Source organism: Psammomys obesus, unplaced genomic scaffold (genome assembly GCF_907164565.1).
Source record: "Psammomys obesus unplaced genomic scaffold, mPsaObe1.curated_primary_1811, whole genome shotgun sequence".
In the NCBI taxonomy this organism is placed as follows: Eukaryota; Metazoa; Chordata; class Mammalia; order Rodentia; family Muridae; genus Psammomys; species Psammomys obesus.
The window spans coordinates 9,752,884-9,777,005 of NW_026596152.1; the positions used below are offsets into that span (position 1 = coordinate 9,752,884).

A 24,122-nucleotide genomic window follows, 5' to 3' on the forward strand; every position below is an offset into this window, starting at 1 on the left:
AATAGGTCCTTCCCCTCCGTTCTGTGTGGCCCAGCAATACACTCTCCTGTAATCTTTCCAACAAAACATGTAAAATGTATAGCCAGATGCCATCCAGGGTTTATGAAGCCAAAGGCTCTGAACCGTGAGGCCTACTAGAGATAAAGGACCAAATCCTACTCCTAACCTGAGCTGTGGGCCCTATGCAAGTAGAGATTAAAAGAGATCAGGTGGACAGAACTGTCAAGAGCAGCCCTGAGTAGACTCAGGACCTATCTGTCCTTTTAAAAGGTAAATATTGACATACTTTTTATAGCAGAAGCAAGAGGCTGGAAACCCCAACTGGTCTTTGCTGGCTGCGAAGGTGTGGCTCCTGAGAGTCTCACAAGTCTCCCTGCTCTGCCCACCAAATGCTTACTGTTAGGGTAGCCAGACACACTGTTTGGGCATTAAGGCCTAGTGGCAGTGGCTGGAGCCAGGTCCTGTCACATGTGTTACGCTCTGGGTGGCACTAACCTGAGAAGCTGGCAGGAGGCCCTGCAGCCCCAGGCCTGTGGAAGGTTTCTGGATAGCTTGCTGTGTTTCACTGTGGTCTAGAAGTAGCTTTTTTCCTGAGTGTTCTCCCAAGAGTCTCTGGAAACAAACACCAAGGACCCAAGACCCTGAGGCTGACTGGCTCTGTGACCTTAGGTGACTCACCTCACCTCTCCAGCCTGTGATCCTTTAAGTAGGGACAGCAGTTAAATGTCCACCTCCCAGGACTGAGCCCAGAGCCACTAAGGAACAGAACTATCTCATTACCATCACACTATGACAGATCCCACTGACCTTCCAGGCACTGGCTCGGCTGTGAGCATCAGTCACATCCCAACTCACTTGCAGATGAGGTCACAGGCAGAAAAATAAAAAAGTCTTAGGGTATCCACGTATTCAGATGAAAGTTCTAACAGCATTATATAAACCCATGCTGGAGTGTTGAGGTTGGCCCAGAGGCAAAGCCAGGAAATAAGACTCTACAAGCAGTTAGGGTATAAGGCCCATGTTTTCTGGTGTGCCTAAACAATGTTCTCATCTCCAAAGAAACCACAAAGAACACCAGCACCCCACCTTACAGAGAATACAACTGAATCCCAAGAGGCCAAAAGATATCTTCAGAGCAGCAAGACTTGGATCTAAACTGAAGCTTGGCCCCGACTCTCTAGTCAGGGCAGGGATAGGAGATAGGGCCTGCAGAAAAGAAAGGTCCTTCTAGGGCTGCAGGGCCTCATTCAAGCTAACAATTTCCTTTGTGGTCACTGTCCGGCAACTTGACCCACTGTCATCTTGGTCACCTTTTCCAGCTACAGGGAAATTGAGGCCCACTGACGACAGAGACGTGTCCAAGGCTCTGAAGCTCACTTCCTGGGTGCTGTGAGCTTCCCAATATAACCCCTGCATCTTCTCTGACACCCACCCATTCATCCACTTATTCTCTAGTCATCCATCTATTTTCCCATTATCCAACCACTTACCCACCACCCACCTGCCCAACCCAACTCCTTCCATCTGAGAGGCAGTTCCCAAGTGTTTATGCCACATGGGTGCTAGGAACAACACAGCCAGAGACAGCAAAAGATCAGTACCCTTGCAGAAGACAGTTGAATGTTGATGAACACGCAAAGGCTGAACTTATACCCAGGAGGGACACAAGATCAGAAGGGTAACCCAGAAGAAGTCCCAAATCTCAAAGACTATGCAGGAAATACTGAAGGAAAGGGAAAAGGACAGTGAGGCAGATGGGAAAGGTATGAAAACGAGGGCTCTTTAAGTTAGATGTGGAAAGGAGACAGGTAGACAAATGTGCTAAGTGACAATGAGCCATAGAGCACAAACAAGAGCAGGGATGACACCACCAGATAGATGTAGGTTATGATTCATGGTGGCTATAGTGAGGGGTAAACACGGAGGTCAGTCAGGACAAGGCTGGATTATCTCCTAGACAGCAATGATAGGGTCAGACTACTAACCTGCCAATGTCTGTCCAACTCAGGTCTGACTTCCAACTCTGGGTGTGCCAGAACCAGGTAGGGCCAATACCTAGAGGTAACCAAGTACATGTCTGAAGCCCAGCTATAAGTCACATAGCACGGGACTCAAAGCCGACCAGACCCTTATCTCCAGCTCACCAGCCCTGCTAAGGAGGGTGACATTCCAGGCCTGCCTGGTGGTGGCCACCTCCTCAAGTATCCTCCTTGACCTCACTGGGTGTCAGTGGGAGCAAGAACCCCTCCTAGCACAGGGTGATGGAAGGCAGGTGCTGAGACAAAGGAATGGAGTTCCCTCAGGGAGTGGACAGTTGTGTGTGCCAGCCCTCTAGGCAGCTTTAAGGGTAGATAAAAGCCCCGACAATGCTGCAAAGGAAGGGCATCCTCGAGTGATGGCTGTGGACCCATCCAAAGGTAAGCGGGAAACCCTGAAGACGGCACACATCCTTTATGGGGGTTCTGCATATGTTTCGGAACCCTCCTTTTCGGATACATGCCCATCCTCCATACACCCCCAGGTCCACACAGCCTCCAGAGCTCCTTGCCCACTCCCCCCTCACAACTTTCAGAACCTCTACCAATAAAAGATCTTCTCCCACACAAACTGCATCTAGACTCACTGCTTGCTGTCGCCTAAGAGACTCAGAAGTACAGATCAGGCCTCTGGGGTCAGGCTGTGGAGGGCCTTGTGTTTGCTGAATGAATGAGAGCATAGAGTTCCGCCCTCCAGCAAAGCCACTGGTATTTTTCTTAGCCTGTGCAAAACATGATTAGCTTTTAAGAACATGGCAGACCCTCATCACAGTGCCTGGTCTGGGGAACTCAAGAGGCCGCCAAAGCCGGGTGTGGTCGCACATGCCTTTGTTCCCCACACACCTTTGGTCCTTGGGAGGCAGACTCAGGCGGATTTCTGTGAGTTTGCAGTCAGCCTGGTCTATAGAGAGAGTTCAAGGACAGCCGAGGCTGTTACACAGAAAGACCCTGTCTTGGGGCGGGGGGAAGGGGCCGAGAACTCTCAGGCCAGGATCCTTCTACATGCTAGGCACTCCCTAGCAAGACCCACTTCAGAACTCTGTTCTCACTTGGAACACCACCAGGAATCCCTTCTGCAACTGTGAGTGTCAAAGACTCAGGATCATTGGAAGCCTCCTTAATGGCTGCAATGGGCAGCATGTCTGCACAGGCAGAGGCAGCCTATGCATAGGCTGGCATCTCTGCAGCTCAGGGGAGCAGGGTGTTTGTCATCTGCTGGCGACTACGGGGATGGCTTAAGATGAAATTTAAGCCCATTAGTGCTTAGCTAAAGTCATCAGCAGCAGCAGCAAAAATAAAATAAAGATGGCAGGGTGTGTGAGCAGCCATAAACTGTCAGGGTCAGCGCCGCCTCCCTCCTTAGACCTGGCTCTCACCCTCTGCTGGCAAGGCTGGGTCCCCTGTCCACTCAGACATCCAGTATCACTGGCAGCTCTGCCCCATGCCCTGGCCAATCCTTAGGATCCAGCCCCTGGGTCAGCATGTGACCAGAGTCAGCAGGCTGAGGAAAGGAATCTGCCAGGGAGCCTGAGCGTGGCAGAGACAGCAGCTCCTTAATCTGGTTCCTTTGATAACTTCTGTCTTTTTATGCACACACAAGGATCGCAGCTCTACCCTGCTCAGCCGTCTCCCTGCAGCTAATGCCTGACAGCTCTGTTTATGTCTCCCCGTAATTCTGCAGCTTTATGGTTTTTTTTTTTTTTTTTCCCTTTCCGGGGCCATTAAGCTCACAGCTACAGGCTCCATCCCCTTCTCACCCCACTACCCCCCTCCTGCCTGCCTTTGTCCTTGAGGCCTAGCTGCCCTAAAGCTCTTTGGAAGATAGGTTGTCCCCTCCTGGCTAATGGATAAAAATCCACCCCAGACCTTGTCTGGAGGCCTCACTCAGGCCAGTCCACAAGCTCTCCTGATACTAACTCCTTCATCCTCCAGTCACTGGTTATGCTGGCCTGTTCCCAAGGCAGATCCCACAGCTGGATGAACGAGGTGAGCCCCTAACCCTGCCCCATCTCTGCCCTAATTGTTTTCCCTCTGTTCCCTTCTTTGGCCTCTCTGAGTGACTGTATTTCTTCCCAGAACACAGGCCCCCTTGTGAGGACAAAGACCCCAGACCATCTCTATTCTGAGATTCCCTGAAGCTTCTGATTGGGATCTAGCGTACCCCTGGCAGCCTCAAGCCTCTTCCTCTCTATCGATCCTCCCCCACAACCATTCACCTGGGTACCCCTGCCAAGGTCCCTCCAACCTCACTCCACAGTACAGAGCATTTCTCATGCCCAGCCACTGCAGATTCTGTGCCTACACTCCAGAGGGCTCTTCCGGACTCTGGCCTGCCCCTGTATCCCCACAGAAGCTGTGTTCATGGTACTTTAATGCTGTAAAGCTTTCAATGGCTTTCCGTCCCTTCATCTCACCCTCCCCAACCCTCCAGCCCTAAGATGTCCTGGGCTGTAGCTGCCCTGTGCTTGAGTAGGCACCAGGCCTCATCTTTTCCCAGGATCCACCGTTGGAACCAGTTTTTTCCTTCTTTGCATTGCATAAGCCTCTCCTAGACCCCTCGGAGAGGTCTGCAAACTCACATCCTGTGCCCCCCCCCCCGCAAGTGCTAGCATCCACTCGCCTAGGTGGGTCCCTGTGCCTCTCAGTCCTCACTGTCCACACCTGTCAGCAATAGTCTCTTGGCGCACCATATTGGGGGCACACGTGAGATGAAGCAGCATCACATTTGGCCAGAGCCAGCCCTGAAATTGACTGGAATATTAAAAGGCAGAGCCCTGTTTTGTCTCCTCCTTTGGGGAACCAGCCACCTGCCCTCTTCCATTCTGAGACTCAGTGCCTCAACCCTGTGTGGCCCAGTAGGAAAGGAAGGAGCTTTGCTCCAGCCTCTGAGGGGACTGCAGCAAATAGCCACTGGCTTGTGCAGACCGAGGAGCCATTCTGCCTGCTTCCTTTAGCCCCCTTTCTTACTAAGCCACTTGCCTATCGGAGTCCTGCCCTATGTACCTACCCTCAGACACTCAGGTGCCCCTCAGACTGCTCAGTACTATCATCCAGCCTTCTGAATACTCGGTGGCCTGTCCTGTCCTTCTATCTCCCTCATGAATGGGTACCAAGATATCCTGCCTAACTTCACTGCTTGGCAGTGAAGCTACCTGCCTAGCCCAAGAAGACTAAGAGGCAGTGTCCCTACTGTGTATGCCCAAAGCTTAACCTTTTAATTCAGTTTCAACCCTATCATCCCACACCTCCTCAGAATGTGTGGCCAAGAGTCTGCAATGGCCAACCGCGCCCTCATCCCATGTGACCTGCTAGCACCTAACCTCCTCAGAGTAGAGTTCTCCTGCATAGGGTACCAGGCAGACAGCGCTGTGGGAAGCTTCATGCCATTCTGCTGCCACGAGTCAGGGAAGCTTTGTGATCTGTGAGGCCCTTGCTGAAAACAGTGAGTTCTCATCAATAATGGCAGAGCTATACCGTGGGCAGGGTATTTTTGAACCTGGGCCCTGGGCAGCCAACTAGGTGGGGAGGGGTCATGGACACAACTGGGAAGTGTCCTTAGGTCCCTGGAGTCCTGCTGAACACTGCAACAGCAGGATCAAAAGTCAATGCTTACTCACACCTGTGGCCGGCTGTGCCCAGGCCCCAGCCCCGTCATTTGGATAGTAACAACAGATACTCTCTTCACCAAGCAGTTACTGGCTGCAGAGCACACTGCTTCCGTCAAGGCAGCTGGCAAACAGCCACTAGACTCTGAGGCTGGGTTGGGGCCAGGGTTCAGAGAAACAAAGCCCTTGGCCACAGAGGTGGGAAAGTGCTTGCTGGAGGCAGCACCAGCCAGTCCTCAGCACCCCACGGAGCACATACCCAACAAATGTCTCCCAGCACCTGCCCTGCCACAAACATCTCCAGACTTCCTTTCATCTGAGGAGAGCAAAACTGTGGCAATCAGGCCTCTGAGGCAGGCAACATATCCATATCTCCTAGGCAGAGCCTGAGAAATGACCCTCAGCCCCTCTCCCTGCACAGAGACAAGAATCAAGGCTCAGAGAAATCAACTGATCTTGCAAGATGGCGCAGCACAGCAGTTCCTCCAAATCCCAGCCTACACTATCACCGCTTCCAAAGAGCTTTTCTTGATACAGACAAATGCTAAGGGTACGATATACAATGAACAAGGCATAGAAGCAGGGGCTCAAAACAACCCCAATTTTGTGGCACAAAAAAGTTGACATCACCGTCTTTTCATCTAAGGCTAGAGGTAAAAACTATTTTTTCACATTTTTTTTTTTCCAGCAAGGTTTCTAAAAAGACCAGCAGTTCTGTGCTTTCTAGAATGAATGGGGACAGGAGCTGGTGTAACCAAATTCTGGTTAATACAATGTTGCCATAGAAACCATGCAGGCATCATACATCCTCCTAGACCAAGAGCACAATGTGCCAGTTTTAGCTTTTGGTGGTCTGGCCTCCATCGTTCTTTGTTGATTTGGAATGTTCCTTGGGACCTGGGGTTCTCTCCATGCAACACAAGCATCCGGGATTGTGTGGCCCTATAGGAACAGCAGGATCCTTCATTATACCTGGATCTGGACTTGCTGGGGAGAGGGAGTGTGTCCCACTGTGTGCTACCCAAGTTACTCCTCACCTGTCTCCTTCTCCCTTTTTCCTTCCCCGGCATCCTGATTGTCCTAGGGTGGCCCACAGCCCTAGTGCTCAGGTCCACTGCAGGGCCGGGCTGGGCTGACAACCCCAACAGCTCCTACATTCATACCAGCACTCTGTAGACAGCTCTGGACCACCCCTACCGAGAGAGCCCCCAGGGCCTGTGGCCTGAGAGCAGCTGACAGCTCCTTAATAGAAGCAGGCCACCCCGAAGCCTGAGTGACGTGGTACCGGTCTGACACAGATGCTGAGGCTCACATCAAAGCCTCATTTTTCTTCTTCCTGTTAGGCACTGAAGCCATTTACATAAAGAGCCCCACATGGGTCTGCAACAAAGATGCGTTTCTCCCTGCATCCCTTTCAGCCTCCCAGACACTGCCTGTCAGACATGGCCCCTTCTTGGGGGTGGGTGTCTAAAGACCCCTGTACTTGGGTCACCTAGACATGGGGCTTGGGGGGGCAGCCAAAACAATAAATGTGACATAATTTTAGTTTTTGGATGATACAAGAGCTCAAACGCAAGGCCTCTGACATACAGGTGCTGCACCACTGAGCCGCGCCCTCAGCCCTCTTAATTTCTTTCAAAACAAAAAAGAAGAAAACTAACCAATCTTTAAGAATCTCAGCCAAGATGGAAGGAGTCTCTGGGAAGACCAGGCCAGCTGTGAGCAGTAGCTTCCTGTGCTTGTCCGTTCCCAGGCACTTGGCTCTGCCGGGCAGAGGCTGACTCAACTACTGAAGTCAGGCCTTCGAGCCAGATCTTCCCAGTGGCAAAGGCCAAGTTCACAGTCGGCAGCTGGTGTGCCTGCCTGTCATTCCTTCAGCTCATTCTGGGTGGTCCAGGGCAGCTCCTAAGCAGTCCTGTTCTCTGACAGACAGGACCTAAAACCTTCAAGCTTTATCTTTGAGCAAATGAGCTCTCTTGGCTCCTCTTTTAGGGGCAAGTCTCACCACCCGTGAGCAAAAAAAAAAAAAACAAAAAAAAAAAAAACGAGATCCAAGCTGGTTGTGGCGGCACATGCCTTGGATCCCAGCACTAGGTAGGGAGACAGAGGCAGGTAGATCTTTGTGAGTTAGAGGACAGCCAGGGTTGTTACACAGAGAAATCCTGTGTCAAAACAAAAACAAACACAAAAGCCCAGATCCTTATCCCAAGAGCCTGGGAGCAGAGAGTGAAACAGGTCCAGAGGTGCCCTGTTACAATTCCTGGACCAGTTCATCTCGGCACATGTCAGGTCGTCACCGTGGGGACCCTCACCTGTGCGGTGAGCGAGCTCTGCACAGTTGGGTACTGCATCACTGTTATGCCCGGCTCTAGAATGTGCTGGAGTGCCACCATGTGGCTCATAGAGTAAGGCCTTAAATGCTGCCATTTGGGTTTGGGGATCAATGTTCCCCACTATGTGTACAGAACTTACTTTATGGGATTTGTTTTAGGGGAACCTTCAGAACTCTTATTTTCTGTGTATAGGATAGTCCCCTAAGTCCCATGAAAATACTACACAGGAACATTTCTGGATTCTGAGACTGAGGAAGCCATGCTCTGTCCAGGTGAGTGCAGCATCCTGGCACTGGATGGGAGTGGCACACTCAAACCACACGCTCTAAAACACTCACGGCAAGTCAGCACAGACCATCTTTATGTTTAGATTCTTGTAAACTATCAAGAGTGCTCATCAGAAGTAGGAAGGAAAGACATGGACAGCTGCCCCTCCTATCCACAGTTCTACTACACGATTTCAGTTACCTGTAGCTAAGACCACCCAGAAAATATAAATGGAAAATTCTAGATGTTAACAACTTAAAAGTTTTATTAACTTTATTGCAGTATAGTACCATTGTCCTAACTTATTATTAGTTACTGTTTATCTAACTGTGATTACTTTATGCATTAAACTCTAGCTATGCATTGGCATTGAAGAATAGTATATGTGTCCAGGCATGGTGGCACATAGCTCTAATCCCAGTACTTGGAAGGAGGAGGTAGATGGACCTCTTTGAGTCTGAGGCCAGCCTGGTCTAAATAGTGAGTTCCAGGCTAGCCAGAGCTACACAAACAACCACCACCAACAAAACATAACAGGATCTAGAGATATGCCCAATTGTTAAATGAGCTTGTTGCTCTTGCAGAGGACCTGGGTTTAAGTTCCAGCACTCACATGGTGGCTCAAAACTATTGGGAATTCTAGTTCCAGGGGATCTGACATTCTCTTCTGACCTCCAAAGGTACATGGCATACACACAGGTAAACAGCTCAGGGTGTGGTGGCAGATGCTTTTAGTCCTGGAACTCAGGAGGCAGAGGCAGGTGCATCTTTGGGAACTGAGGCCAGTCTGGTCTACATAGTAAGTTCCAGGAAAGCTAAGGCTATATAGAGACCCTGTTTCAAAAAAAAAAAAAAAACAAACCAATAATAACAAAAACCCGTATAGGCAAAACAGTCATGAATACAGCTGAAAAAATTTTTAAAGGAAAAAAAAAAATAAATAAGACCATGGTGGCACACACCTTTAATCATAGCACTTGGGAGGCAGAGGCAGGTGGATCTCTGAGTTCAAGGCTAGCCTGGTCTACAGAGTGAGTTCCAAGACAGCCAGAGCTACATAGTGAGATGCTGTCTCAAAAAAACAAAACAAAAACAAACAAAAGAAAAAATACTGCATGTAGGGTTTGGTACTATCCAGTGTTTCAGGCATCACTGGAGTACTTTTGGTTTGGTTTGGTTTTAGTTTTTCAAGACAGGGTTTCTCTGGCTGTCCTGGAACTACCCTGTAGACCAAGCTGGCCTCAAAGTCAGAAAGATCTGTTTGTTTCTGCCTTCCTAGTGCTGGGATCAAAGGTGTGAGCCACCATGCCCAGCTCTATCACTGGAGTGTTAAGGTGTATTCCCCTGGAATGAAAAGAGACTGATTCATGCACACTATTGGTGGCCTGTCATTTTTGTTGTGAGGTTAGTATCAGAGCAGTAGTGCATGGAGCAAAGAATAGGAAAAGGAAAGGGAGCCAGGCCTGGCCTCACAGGTCCTTTAATCACATTATTATCTCCCCAAGAGTGCCAAGATGGGCCATTGGGGGTCATTTAAGATGTAAACTTCAGTCAGGGGCACACCTGCAATCCCAGCACTCAGGGAGCCGAGGGAGGAGGTTTCAAGGTCAAGGCCCCATCTCAGAAAACCTAGTGCTGGTATGTGCTCTGTGGCAGCGTACTTCCCATGTTCAAGGCCCTGAGTTCTAGCTCCAGCAATAAGGCTGGAGGGAGAAAAAGAAAAAAAGAACCCAGATTTCAGCATATACAATGACAGCTAAGCGGCAATGAGAAACAAACCACTCTGTCCACAATCTGGACAAGACACCACGGAAAGCAACCAAGACAGGGGCCTGCATGTGTATGAAATCAGAAGGCAGACCAGCCCTCAGGTGGAGACACCGAGAAACAGGGCAGACTTCTGCCGATGTTGTTCTCACCTAGAGAACACTCAGTTACACCTGAGTGTTTGCATCTGCCGTTCACTCATGAGCCATGTGTTTCCGGTCAACGAGGAGTTGGGAAGTCGGGACTGCAGGTGTGGCTCGGTGGCAGACCACTCGCTCAGCACTTACGAGAGCCCTGGTTCACCCTCCAGCACACGTTCCCCAAAGTGAAACACACGATCCCGGCGTCCTTTATTCAGACCCACTGAGGCACCTAACTGCTGGGCCTCGTTACGGAACCAGCTCAGAAGCCGAAGCTACAGTGTTTGCCGAGTATGTAGGAGGCTCCGATTTGAGCCCCAGTACCAGCGGCACGTGTCTAGCCCCACCACTTAGGAGGTGGAGGCGGGAGGATAAAATGTCACGATCATCCATGGCTACAAGAGACTGTCTAAAAAGACCCACCTGGCCTGCATGGTCAACACTGGTCCCCCTCCAACATTTCCTACCTCCTAAACACTTCCTATGCAAGTGTGCCCCTTTCGGTCCTCAAAGACGTCAAGCTGGCCATGTGGCCTTCTGGGTCATGGATATCAGAGTGGAGATGACAAATGCTGTTCATCCATAGGCCTGTCTCTTTTCCTCTGTGAGAGGCAGGCACTTCGGATGGCTGCTGCTCCATCTGCCTGCCCACATCACTGGATGATGTCATTGAGCCCTCTCTTGGTCCCAACATAGACGCACAGAATGAGTAAGGGAGAAAAACCTGTGCTGGTATTCAGGGGCGTCTGTCAGAAGGCACTACGGACTACCCCAAGGGCCATCGAGGGTCTTGGTGGCCTGAATCCTGACATCTCTGGCTTTGCAAATCAGAAACGTTCTGGGTACAAGGACTCTGTACCCTAGACTTGCTTGAGTCTTGGCTGTCCCTGAGCCGCAAGAGTCTGTGCCCATTTCCCACCTTTACTCTGTCTAGATTTCCCCACCAGTTTGAGGGCAGAGCAGTGATATCAGTTCCTATAGAACATGAAAGAGATTGAGGCTCTGAGGCATGGGTGAGGCTCTTGACTTCAAAGGCAATTTTGCCTCTACCCACAAAACCTGCACAGTATAGGCTCCAAGACCCTTTGGAGAGGCCCCGTGCTCAGACTGCAGCTCAGCTTAGCCCCATCCTTCCTCTATGGATGTCAAGGGTGTATTCCCACCTCAAGGTATCCTACTGCTTAGGAAAAGGGGGGAGGGGACTCAGAAAATGACCCAGAAACACAGGAAACCTGCCGCTGGTCAACCTGAAATTCCAGCTCACATGACCTGAAATCCCAGGGAATGATTTTTTTTCCCACAAAAGAGGAGTCCCATGGAGGCCATATGATACATGACTCAACTCTACACTGGCCCTGAAGCCACAGCAACAAACCTGGTACATGAGCAGACGGCTCTGCCCAACTCTTTCTCATCTCTATTAGCCATCAGACCAGCCTACGGGCATAGAACAAGTAAATGGGAAAGAAAGAAGGGGAGGGAATCTGGGGCACATGAAGGCATAAGCCAGAGGGGCTCGAGGTGGCCTATGTTCTGGGGGCTCCTGGCTCTCTTAAATTTGTCTCCATGTAGCCATCCTCCCCACGAAGCAACCATGGCTGGCCACGGTTATGAGGGTGGGAAAACCTAGTGCTCATAACCCTCCCACCATAGCTGGGAGGGTTATGAGCGAGTACACTGCCCTCATCTGTGTTACCACAGAATTCACAAGCTCAGAGTGTGTGATCCACTTGTTCAAAGTCACACAGGGAATCTACGCTGTCAGCTTTCTTACTGCCTGAAGAAAGAATGTCCTCTTCAAGTCATATGGAGGTCGGAGGTCCCAGTTCGCGTTGTGCTGGAAGTAGGCGACCCTAAACTTTCCCCCCTATTCCTCTTCTGCACATGCACAGCTACTTTGACTCCCCAAACTCACATACAGTTCCCCTTATTCCCCTTATGTCTGCTCGGACTGGCTTCCTATAACTGACTCCTCTGCCTGCCTGTATACCAAATCCCACCCTACAGCCCCCCACCCACTTTCAAGTTTCCTGCCTTGTGCCCTTCCTTGATTGTGGTCAGGGATAAAACCCAGGGCCTCACACACACTAAGTGCCCTACTAGTAGGCCCTAGCCATGACGCCTCAGCCGGACGGGAACTCTGAGAGCAGGACTCCACCTGTCTAATCAGGGCACACGGGAGGAACATGCTGGTTCCGTGAGAAGATGAATGCTGACTCTGCAGCCTGACCAGTGCAGAATACAGCTGACTAGAGGGAGACTGTCTGCTGATGGTGTTCAGGCTGGAGTTTCTGCCTCCGGCGCTGCGGCTCCCTCCAACCACAGTGCCCACTAGAAAAGCCTTCAAGGGACTTCGTGTGTCCTCAGCCTTTACACACATGGGCACAAAATCCTGGGCTGCTCCACCCTCTCCATCTGCCTGGCGCACTGTCCCTGAGTTGCCATCTCCACACAAGGGTCATCTCTCCTCAGATCACACTGGATTCCCTCCCTGAAACTCTATCCCTTGCGGCAGCAGCTTCCGTCAGGCCACAGATCCTGCTCCTGTCCTACCACCCACCCACCAGCACGTGCTAGATGCTCACAAAAATCAAACAGCGCGCGTGCTTTGCGCTCCAGAGGCAGAATCTGGTGACAACACAGAAATCCAAGAAACGGCTGAAATATCTGCCACTCCACCCTGAGATGGTAGGAAGGAGGCCCAGGGCGGTGTTCATTTGCCAGGCCCTTACTACAGGCCAGAGGCACACGGGCCATCTCTGGGCAGTTGGGGCCAGATAGGGAGAAGGACCTTTCTGGTGAGGACTTCGTGTGCTAGAGGTCTAATATCAATTATAATGTTAGATGCCTGCACAGGGCTTAAGAAGAGCTAAGAGGCCACATGAGAGTTAAGAAAACCAAAGCTAGGCACACGGCAGGATATACTGCTCCCCCCACATTGCTAGGTGGGGCTGGGCCCTCTCCAAAACAGGGAAACACAGAGCCACCCAGGACTCAGCGGGCCACACCTTGATATTAGGAGTCTTCAGAAGGCAGAAAGACACTGATCTGGACCCTAAGGCCAAGCCCTATCTGCCTTCCACCATGATGACACTGAGTGTATAGCTAATAACTGCCTAGTCATTTGTCTGTCCTCACCCACCTGTAACACTGCAGAGCACCAGTCTGCACCCCTGATCTGAACAGTAGTCTATAGGTGAAGCTGTGGTTCTTGTTTTTTTTTTTTTTTTTTTTTTTTTTGGGGGGGGGGGATGGGGAACATGATAGTGTGTCATGTGGCCCAGGCTGGTCTTGAATTCACTGCATAACTGAAGCTGGCCTTGAACTTCTCACCTTCCTGCCCCTACCTCACAAGTTCTGAGACTATCGGAATGTGCCATGACCTAGTTCTGTAGGTAAATGAACTGAGGTTATGCACCCAATCCTTTCACACACTGTCCCCTAGCCCACCTACTCCAGAAAGCCACACACCCCACCTCGCCACCCCCACCCCCCCTTACTGTGTGCCCCACACCCTGACTATCAGGGCCATCATGGCCTCTCTAAACCTGCTTGCTTACCTCGGAGACAATGAATACAGAGCTATGCTAGGTACAGAATATGGAGGCAGGCAATAAAAGCCTAGCTCTCATCCTTAGAGACAGGCACTGAGCACTCTGTGTCTACTTGCCCTTTGGTGGCCTACTTTTCATTTATTCTTTGGGGAAGACCCCCGTCTTCCTGTGTATCCCAGGGCACAGTTGGCCAAAGCTGTTTTACTCAGACTATCACTCCTGTCTTCAAACAAACATCTTGCCTGATCCTGGGCTATGACCCAAATTTGAACTGGCACTAGGGAGAAAGTCCATTTTCCTAGGATTTCCATTTGCTGAAATTTCTGCAGTTACCACCTATTTTATTTGTTACATTGACCCCCATGGCTGTATGGAAGTCCTGTTTTTATTTTGTTTGTTTTGGTTGAGTTTTGGCTAGTGTGTGTGTGTGTGTGTGTAAAGGTCAGAGGTTGGTGTCTGACCAGAGCACTCCAGGCAGCCACAGGTCTCCACCTTCTCGGCACGAGATTACCGTGCCGAGTATGTACCACCTTGCCAGTTTTTTTTTTTTTTTTTTTAATTGCACAGCAAATACTTTATTCCTTGCCGCCTCCCAAGCCCCTGTCCTGTTTTCTGACAGGTCCTCATTGGGCGGCCATTCTGTGACAGGAAAGGCCACATGGTCCAGGCCCTTATCAGAACCAAGACTGAGGCTGCGCCACTCTACCCAACATGAGGCTGGGCATGCAGTAACGGCCTAACTTCTGTAGACCCTTCTCTCCTCATCTGCACAACAACGGTAACAAGCTAGTTACCTGTCAACGGTGCCCCACCCGGGTGTCTTTCAAGTACCTGCCCCTGCTCAGATCTATGTTCCTCCCCATTAAAAGACTTCCCATGGTTCCCAGGACCCCCTAACAAACACCATGTGCTTCTTTCTAAGTTCTGTCAGCCTCTCCTGCTTTCTCCTCGAGCTTCTTCTCCAACAGATCAGTCTGCCATCCACCCGTGTGCTGGGCTAATGCTTTTTCCAGGACCCAAGCACATGCCAGTTCTGTTGAAAATCCACAGGCCCTGTTCATGCTTAAAAATCCTGGGCAGCTAACCCGCCACCCCTTCCGTCTGTCCCTCTTCCCCCAGTGGTTTCCTGGTACACACATTGATTCTTGTACTCCATTGCAATTAGAGCTTGACACCCCTGTCTTCTACCAAACCGGATTCGACAGGGACTAGGCCTTTTGTCTTTGTTTTAAATCCCTAGTGCTTAGATACCGCCTGCAGACAAACAGTCACTCAGGAGCGACTAGCTGACAGGTGGGTGAGTCTGTAAACAACATCTGCACAGCCCTCAGCATCTATGAAGCCTTTTCCTGTCTTCCCTCTCAGACTCCATCCCTACCCCTAGGCATGGCCTCAGAAGGGCTTTCTCTGGCCCGGAGCTGGGGTCTGCAAGGAGCTTCCAGTAGGGATCAGTGAAAGCAGCTGGGGCCCTCTTTCAGCAAGATGCCAGCTGTTTCCTTAGCCAAGAGATACTTCCCCACCAGCCCCTGGAGAGGCTGGCAGGTGCTCAGGTGGCCAACAAGTATGGCCCAGAAACCGGCTGGCCCACTCATCTGCCCAGAGCCACCAGGATTTGGTGGTTGAGCGCGGCTCCACCAGTGAGTCTTGGTAACAGTTGCTATGTAAAACGCTCGAAGGGGGAATTTACTGTCAGCGTTAATAATAGATGAAGGTTTCAGAATTTTTGATGCCTTACGTTCTAAGCCGTTTGATTTATAATGTCTCTGGAAAGAAAGAGATGAGGGCACAGTGAAGGAGGAGGCCTAGGAAGGAGTCAGGAGCTCACTCCTCTCCCAACGACGGGGAATCAAGAGGCCCTGAGGGGAAAGCCCCTGGGCCATGCACCTCCAGGAAACTAGAATTTGAGGAAGCTTGCAATAGACCTCACACACCGTGCTATTCGGGGAAACTGAGTCCTGGCCCCTCCTGCCAGCACCTGGTATTGTTTTGGTGAATTGCTGCCTCTCTTCTGAACACAAGCAGGTGTCTCAAGTAGGCTCCGGAAGCAGCGCTTACGGGTGCCCACAGCAGGGGCCTTGTGGGGCTGATTACAGGCACCACAGAGCCAACTCACAAGTCTCAACTTCCCCTGCTTAGCTACAAGTGGCAGGGGCTGCTGCTGGGGAGGTGGTCCTCAGGTTGGCCAGGCAGTCTGCTGCAAAAGGACTGTTTGCCTAAGAAAGCCTCAGAAAGCATGGGGGCTACATGAAGAGGGCAATGGACAGGGCCTGGGCTTCCTAGAGACAGCACATAGGTCAAGGCTGAGGCCACTGTGGCCAGGGCTGTCTTGCTGGCAGACACACCCAGTGCTATGCTGGCTTCAGGTGCTCTCTCCTACCCCTCACACCTGCCTGTCCTGCCTGTCCAGACATAAGAAATGTTCCCCAGCTAGTCTGAGCCTTCCCAGTGTCAGAGAGCAGAACTAGCCTAGGCTATGGCCTTATGCCCCTCCAAGTGTCCTCACTTGAAAAACTGGGAAGCACCTGGCCTTGCCTTTCAGTCCAGGAGCAATCTACACCACCCTGTCCTCCCCAGGTTCCCTTGCTCCCCAGGTTCCCTTGCCCCTCAGGAAGATGGGGACAGTGCTTTTGAGCCCAATGGACAGGGTGAGTGGCAGAATTTGTAGGTCAGTTCTTTGCTGGTGACATATGTAATTTTCTTAACTTTTATTATGGAAAAGGGGAAGGGAAGGGAGGATGATGGCTAGAGGTATGTTGGTATTTTTGTACAAAACACTCCAGGTGCCAAGATTGCACCTCGGCCAGCGCATAAGATGTCTCTGGTCCCACCTGCTTATCAGCATGGTGTCTTTCCACAGACAGGTTTCCTCTGCCTTCCAAACACCCAGCCCAGGTGTGATGATTTCCTGAGATCAAAGGAAAAGCGTGTGTGTGTGTGTGTGTGTGTGTGTGTGTACACAAGCCTATGTTTCTGCAGAAAACCAAGAACTTTTCTCCAACTTCCAAAACATTCAAGAGTATCTCCAACTTGAATCTGGACCCAGGGCCCAGGAAAGATATGGTAGAAGGAACTTGCTGGAGGCCAAAGGCTCAAATGTGTTCAGGTCACAAACCCGTTATTTTATTTTCCAAATGATGGACTTAGGAGTCTGAGGCTGAGGGAGGGTGGGATTGGGAGGGAATATGGGAGGGGGCTACAGTTGGAATACAAAATGAATTAACTGTAATTAATAAAAATTAATTAATTTAAAAAATTTAAAAAAAAAAGGAGTCTGAGACTGGGCCTGGTGAGGTCATTCAGTCAGCAAAGTGCTTGTCATGCAAGCGTGAGGACCAGGGCTTGAGCCCCATCATTCATATAAAGAGCCAGCAGAGTTTGCAATCTGTCCTAGGACGTGAAGCCGTGGAGACAGACAGTGCTGGCCCTAATAAGCAGGCTGTGGTTCCCAGAGAGAACATGTCTCAAAAACCCAAAGTAAGGCCAGGTTAGGTGGTGCTGTCCTAGCTTAGGAGGCTGTCCCTGAGGCAGCCAGGCAGCTGACAAGAAGACTGAGAACCCTACTGACAGGCAGGCTTTGACCTCTATTCTGGACAGGTGTCTCAGAGCTAGGTGTCAGGTGCGGCAGAGTGAAGGAAAGGCCGGATAGGGACAGGAGGCTGCCGTGATGCACATCCCAGCCTGCTTGCCATCTTCTGGTCAAAAACAGAGCCCTGGCCTGGAGGTGTGTTTTGTCACTGGGTACCTAACAGTACAGGAGGGCAGAGGCCCCCGTTGAACCATGTCACTCTCCCAGGTCACACTCGGCACTAACGGGTGACACATCATCACTGCTCCCGTGGACGTCAGTTTTGTGCACGCTGTTCCTTTGGCTAGGTATGGCAACCTTTCCTCCCACCCTGGTTCTTACCTAGTCATCTCTGAGATGGCCAGGCTAGCCCCTTCTCTGGTCTTTAGCTTATAGGTACCACACAGCAGATTCTCTCTCGTGGTTGCTTGTGTCAGTGGAATGCAACAACAGATGTAGAAAGCATCTACCACCCGGTGCAAAGTGGGAATTTAAAATGTAGATGTGGGTTGGGTATGGCTCCGTGGTACAGCTTACCTAACACACTCAGGACCTGGGTTCCATCCCCAGAACTATTAAAAAATAAATAAAAAAAACCTCCCCAAATTGCTTGGAGCAGTGCCATATTCAGGAAGTCTTCCTTAGACCCTATGCCTTTGGACTAAGGGTCCGCTCATGGGTTCTGCAGCTTCTCTGCAGCTCTCGGTGTGATAATAAGGACTTGCCTGGGCATCACCCCACTGGCCCCAAATAGCCTGCAAAGATTTAGAGGGCAGGGACACAGCTGGTGGATACAGGTCACTTGGTCTACTAAGTGAGTGAATAAGGAAGGGTGGATCTTACCCTCACAGGTGAAAGCACTAACCCATCTTGTCCCAGGGAGACAAGAGGACCAGCATGTTTGACATGCAGACCCAGAATCCCGTTTCCAGCTCAGGACCCCACTGCTCAGGACACCTCTCCTGGGCTCAGCAAACACCCCTGCTGCTGCCACTAACTATCAGGACTGGAGGCCAGTTCTATCTCCAAGAAGCCTACTAGCTAGTGTCTAGCTAAGTGTCAGGCAGCCAGCCTGAGCATTGTGGTGTGGGGGGGCCCACAAGCCATCACCATCTCTTCTAGAAACCCTCAGAGGTGCAGTGTGTTCACCCAAGTGAAGGTCTTCTCTGGGCTAGACACCCTCATGGCTCCCCCACCAACTTTCAGAGGGGCAGTTATAACTATCCTTAACTAATAAGAAACAGAGTAATGAATTAGTCATCACCTAATACATGAAATTTGTTTTGCAGCCGTGTGTGTGTGTGTGGGCACTCATGCATGGCGGCGGGGGGGGGGGGGGGGGGGGGGGGCGGCGGTTCGCCAAATGACACTGAAGGGCAGACTGTAACGTTATCCCAGGAACCCCCCCATCTTTGGGCAAGGCAGGGACAGCCAGGAGCTACCTAATGGTTACAGAAGCACCAAGCAAGAATCTGTGGGGGCGCAGGGACACCAGGGTACTCTAAGGCTGCAGAACTCTAAACAACCCCCTCCCCTAAAGAGCCGAACAGACACCTCCTCAGATCAGGTGAATGGCACCGGCTCTCAGAAGAGAGGCTGTGAAACCACATCTTCCCCCTTCTCCTCTTCTCTGCGACAAGAAATACAGTAGCACTTTTAGGACCTGGACCAGCTTCACGGTCACCAAACCACTGGAGGATTCCTGCTACACAAAGGCCCTGGGGGGCGGGGGGTGGAGGGAAGGTAAGATGGCTCAGCAGGTAAAGGCACTACCACTAAACCTGAAGACCTGAGTTCAATCCCTGGGACCCACATGGCAGAAGGGAACATTCCACACTATGGTGTGCATGTCTTGTCACAAACACACAAATAAAGGTAATAAATGTTTTTGTTTTTTAAAGAAATAGTAGACAGTGCTCACAGGTGTGCTGCCTGACAGAAGTGTGCCGAATGGCAAGAATCCACAAGTCACCTCTTGGCTCTCCGTGTCCTGGATTATGCCTTCTTCAGCTGTCACCAGGCCCTCCTCACGACATGCCAATCTTCACAAAGCAGACACATGTTAGGGCCATAGGACCTAGCCCCTGGTCGGTCTTGCAAAGCCTCCCTACCCTAAACACTTACACTCTAAGAAAGACCTACGGTGAGACGGCGCGCAAAGGCACGCCTACATGGGAGCCAACAACACCCTGCTAATCTCCCCTCCGTACTAAGCCTGCCAGCTTGCCCACTACCTCTATTCAGAGCTAACCAGGCCCCACCTGCACAGCCCTGGCCTTCTTCTGACCCTGCTGTTCTGGTTCCTAGCTAACACCAACTACTCCTGATTGGATTCTGACAGTTCAGACTCCTGGGATACCCAGAAACTGTGACTCAGAGGGGCCTCGGGACAGGAGCATGCATGGGGCACATTTCTATAGGCTGAACTCCAATGGCCTTCATGCCTGGGTGAAGGGCTGTCTCCACCTGAAGCAGCAGCAGCCCAAGGGAAATAGTCACACTCAGTGACATCTGAAACCTCATATCCCATGGGCCCTAGCAGTTTTTAAAAATCTTTTTGGTTTTTCAAAAATCTTTTTGGGTTTCTCCGTGTAACCCTGGATGTCCTGAAAATCACTCGGTAGACCAGGCTGGACTCAAACTCAGAGATCTGCCTGTCTCTGCCCCCTGAGTGCTGGGATTAAAGGCGTCACCACCACCACCTGGAGGACCCTAGTATTTCTGTTGGCACAAACTGGTCTGGTAGAACCTGGTACCAGCAGTGGGGAGCTGCCGTGGCTCAGGAGCTTCTGGAATTATGCATCCCTCTGGAACCACATATTCTTTGCTGTGAGGCACCTGGACACAGCAGGGTTTTGAGGATCTCAGTGCCTACGACTGCGCAAAGAACAAGGAAGGCTGCTTCCAACTCACAAGGCTACTATTTGGTAAGTGCTCATTATGGGCAGGGCTCTGCCAACCTAAGTTTATTTAAACCTAGCACTGGAATGGTGGCATAGAGCAAAACCCACAACCCTCTGGAGAGGTATGCTCATGTCAATACCACCCTGTGCTGCCTCTGGCCCTGGCTGGAGGAGAGCAAGCAGGGCCCATCTGCAGCCTCAAGAGGCAGAGCCACAATGAGATAGATGCACATACGTGCAAACACACACAAAACATTCATATATAAAAAGTAAAACAAGTAAATCTGGAAAGATAAATAAAACACCAGAAAGAGTGTGTATGGGCTCTCAAGATGGCTCAGATGGCGAAGGTGCTGTCCCTCAAGCCTGTGGACTTGAGTGCAGTCCCTGAAGCCCGCATGGCAGAAGGGGAAAAGTAACTACAGTAAGTTGTCTTCTGACCTTTGCACTTTTACAAAATAAATAAATGTAAAAACTATTTTTAAAATGAAAACAATGTGTGTGGTTTAAAGAAGGGAGGGTGACAGGATTTTTGCCAGTTTCCAATAAATTTAGCTCCAGGGCTTGGAGAGGAGAGAGGATGGTTATGTCCATCCAGTTAGGTACTTTAAGACTGAAGACATTCATTTCTTCACTTCTTCATTAATTCCAACCAAGATCTCACTTGGTTGGAGTAACCAACTGTTACACTGTTGGAGTAACCTGCTCAGTATCAAGACCGCAGCAGTAAGAATATATTCATTCTTCATATACTAAGTTTCTGCTGTGAGTCCCAGGGCCTAATCCTTGCACCTGGAACCGTGGCTGGGGTTGGGTGTGAACAGGCCAGGTTGGGTAACTAGCATCTGTTCTGTGCTGCAATCCCCTACCCTCTGGCCCCATTCACGTTACCCGTGGCCACAGGAGCCCACCTTGGAGCTAGCAGAAACACAGGAAGGAATTATGGTCCCTACAGGAGACACTGACATGAAGCTGGTTACTGCCTTTTCAGAAATTGTAATTCCTTTTTATTAGAAAATTAAAGGATCGGACCAGCTTGCCAAAAGCCAAAGCAGCTGAAATGTGCTTGCCTAAGATATGCAGTGTCTGATAAATGGATTTATGCCTCTCCCTCCTTTCCTCCATCCCTCTCCTTAACCAGTCTGTTTTCCATTCCCTCCCCATCCACAGGCACTGCAGCGACGGCCATGAGCTTGGCCTTGGCCCATAGGCCCAACACCCTGGATGTAGGGAGAGTGCTTTTGTTTCCTCTGCACTGAGCACCAGCTTTAAGCCTTTTCAGAAAAGCCTCGGGGATTCTCTGGCTTTCCTGAGATGCGAGGCTGCTTGTGGCCTCTGCTAAGCTAAGGGTGTCAGGAGGGAAGGGCGGGAACAATAAAAGACTTGAGCTTTGGAGAAATATGCTCATCCATGTGGAGACCTGGGCACAGGCAGTTCCAGACGCAGCTGGTGGAGGGAAGCAGCCAGGGCAGAGCCGAGGAGGACAAGGACAAGAGGGCAGGGCATGTCCCTTACAACCACAAAAAAAGCAGCTATTCAAAACCACCCAGGGAGTTTTCTCTTATTGAAAAGTCCTTGATTCTTCTTTCTGCCTCAGGACTCATGAACAAGGGCCCATCTTATTAATGGGGTGATAGAGGGGCCCAGAGGGTGGGTCTTCCTCCTCAGGAAGGTGGCTGAGCCTGCCCTGTGAGTCATTAGGAGCTGGTAACTAAGGTATCCAGAACTGAATTTTCTCTCCATTCATCTCTCTTTTTCTCTTTCCCTTTCTCCATTTCCTCTCCCTCATTAGTCAGATGTTCCAGGCCTGGTTTAGAAGGGAGCGTATGCGCGCATGTGTGTGTGTGTGACTAGATGTGTGTGCATGCACACAGCGAGCATTAGTGTGTATGAATGTGTGCTGAATACTAAAATGGTGTCCACCTCCTGATGCTCTGATGGAAGTAGGAGTGGGACAGTGGCATCACAGCCCAAGTACCTCTGCCCCAACCTCCCCTTCATGGCTTCTGGAGGCCTCCCATCACAGCTCAAGGGCAAATTCATTTCCCTTGATGCCTTCTTGAGTAACAAAAGGCAGGCTTGGGTTTCTTTTACCTCCTCTCACTGAGGCCTCGGCTTTAGCATGTCTGGCAGAGCCTGCTTTGTTCTGGAGAAAATCAAGACAGGATCTGTCCCAGGGTTTGCTGCCTGGGTAGGCGACAGGGTGGAGGTCAGAAATAAACACAAAATAGCATTGTCCACCAGACCTCCTTCCCTGGAGCTAGGTCCCAACAGGCACAGCCTTTATAGGACTCTGCTCTAAGACCTAGTTCAAATCCTAGGTGGCTGTGGTCTGGGGAAATTCTTTCCTACTCTAAGCCTGGTTTGACAACCTCAGACACTTACTGAAAGTGTTGTACCTGCACAAAGCCCTGGCACGATGTCACTTCTCACCTGGGCAGCTCCAGGAGTGAGCCAGATTTCTGTTGACACAGGTAGGGAGCCATGGGAGAAAATGGCTGTGTCAGGGTGCAAAGTAGGTGTCTTTGGGTGGTGTTTCTGAGGAAGTAGTGTGCTGCTGGCCCTGAAACACACAGAGATGTTTTTCCTGGAGGACAGGAAAAACAGACAGCCCCTGCATGGCAAATGCTCTCCTCAGAAAGGACCTGGACTATGGGAGCAGCATGGCGACTGAATTCTGTTCAGTGTGACCCACCTACACAACACCTTCCCCTGATGGTCACAGGCTCTCTTTGGGTAACACCAAGTCCAGGGTGCCCAAGTCCAGGTCTAGCCCAAGTTAGTGAATACCCACTCACTCAGATGCCAATCTTTGACCCTGCCTGTCCCCTCTGGCCTAGGATCCTCCTCACGGGGTGGGGCTGCAGCATCTGGAGGTTTCCACCACCCTCCCTACAGTGGGAAGCAGAGCCGCCTGCACTGGTGAGTCATGTCAGCTCAGCTGGCGGTTCTGTGCATTGGGAGGGCCCCACAACCACAGCCTTGTCTGCAACCAAAATGAAGAGGTCAGCTTTAGCAGCTGACTGGCAGTAGGACTGGTGCCTTGGACCCGGCCCTGGCTGCCTCTGGTCATCAGCAAGTGATTCAGCCTCCATCCTGACAGGGAGAAGGAAGAGGTAGCCTGCTGGGGTAAGGCTGATGGCGTAGAACCTAAACATTCTCAAAGAGTTGAGGCAGAGCTCGACTGAGGAAGGGGGAGCAGATGTTGGAATATGCATTCAGATGGGGTCTCTAGAGCCTCAACAAGTCAAGCAAGCAGTCCAGCTCGGCAGGCAAGGGGCGCAGCAGCCTGGTCAGCAGCCCTGCCCTTGCCTTGGAAACCTTCCCCTACGTGCCGGCTCAGACCTCTGTCCTCACCCTCTTCTTCCTCACCCTGCCTGTCAGAATCACAGAGTAAAGGCCTTCACTTCCCCAGCTCCTGAGGGCTGACATGTCCTGTCCTGTCTAGTCATCCCTGTCCCCTCTCTCCCTTGGAGGGTAGCCATAGCCACATACTCCAACAAAGACAGGCTGTGAACAATGCCAGGGGCTAACAGCTAGCACTGTGAGCCATGCTGAGTGGACTTTGGCTAACTGTGTGGTAGCCCTGGTGTATGAGAGCCAGTGGGTTCGCAAGAATCAGCCCCCTTTGATACCTTCACACTTTTCACTCCAACCTGTCTTGATCTTCCTTGTCGCAAAACCTTCCCTCTGGTAGGGTGGAACAGCCCTAATCAGGGTGCTTGTGTCCAGATACTTCCTAGGTACCAGAAAGATACACTATAAAAGAACTGCAGCTGCCCACACCAACTCCCAATGTATAAGAGGTGCCAGATACATGCAGACAGTACTCGCAGCTCTGGGTAGTTCTTAGGTCATTTTAGTTCTGACAGCTCCTGCAGGACTGACCCACTCCCCATATGAAGAAGACTGAGATCCATGGGCCAATATAGGTTCTCTGAACTCCCATATA

General features: G+C 50.9%; 1 protein-coding gene across 2 annotated transcripts in view; it reads right to left on the bottom strand.

The window, feature by feature from the left end:
• Positions 1-24,122, bottom strand: part of Rai1 (retinoic acid induced 1) — a 64,630-nt gene that overhangs the window by 27,786 nt on the left and 12,722 nt on the right. The window contains exon 1 of one of the 2 annotated variants that reach the window (XM_055594080.1): positions 19,189-19,239. The exons of the other annotated variant lie outside the window; for it this stretch is intronic. The gene's annotated coding sequence lies outside the window, so the exon portion shown is untranslated. Of the gene's footprint in view, positions 1-19,188; positions 19,240-24,122 lie in introns of those variants that run through there. 2 annotated transcript variants of the gene reach the window in all.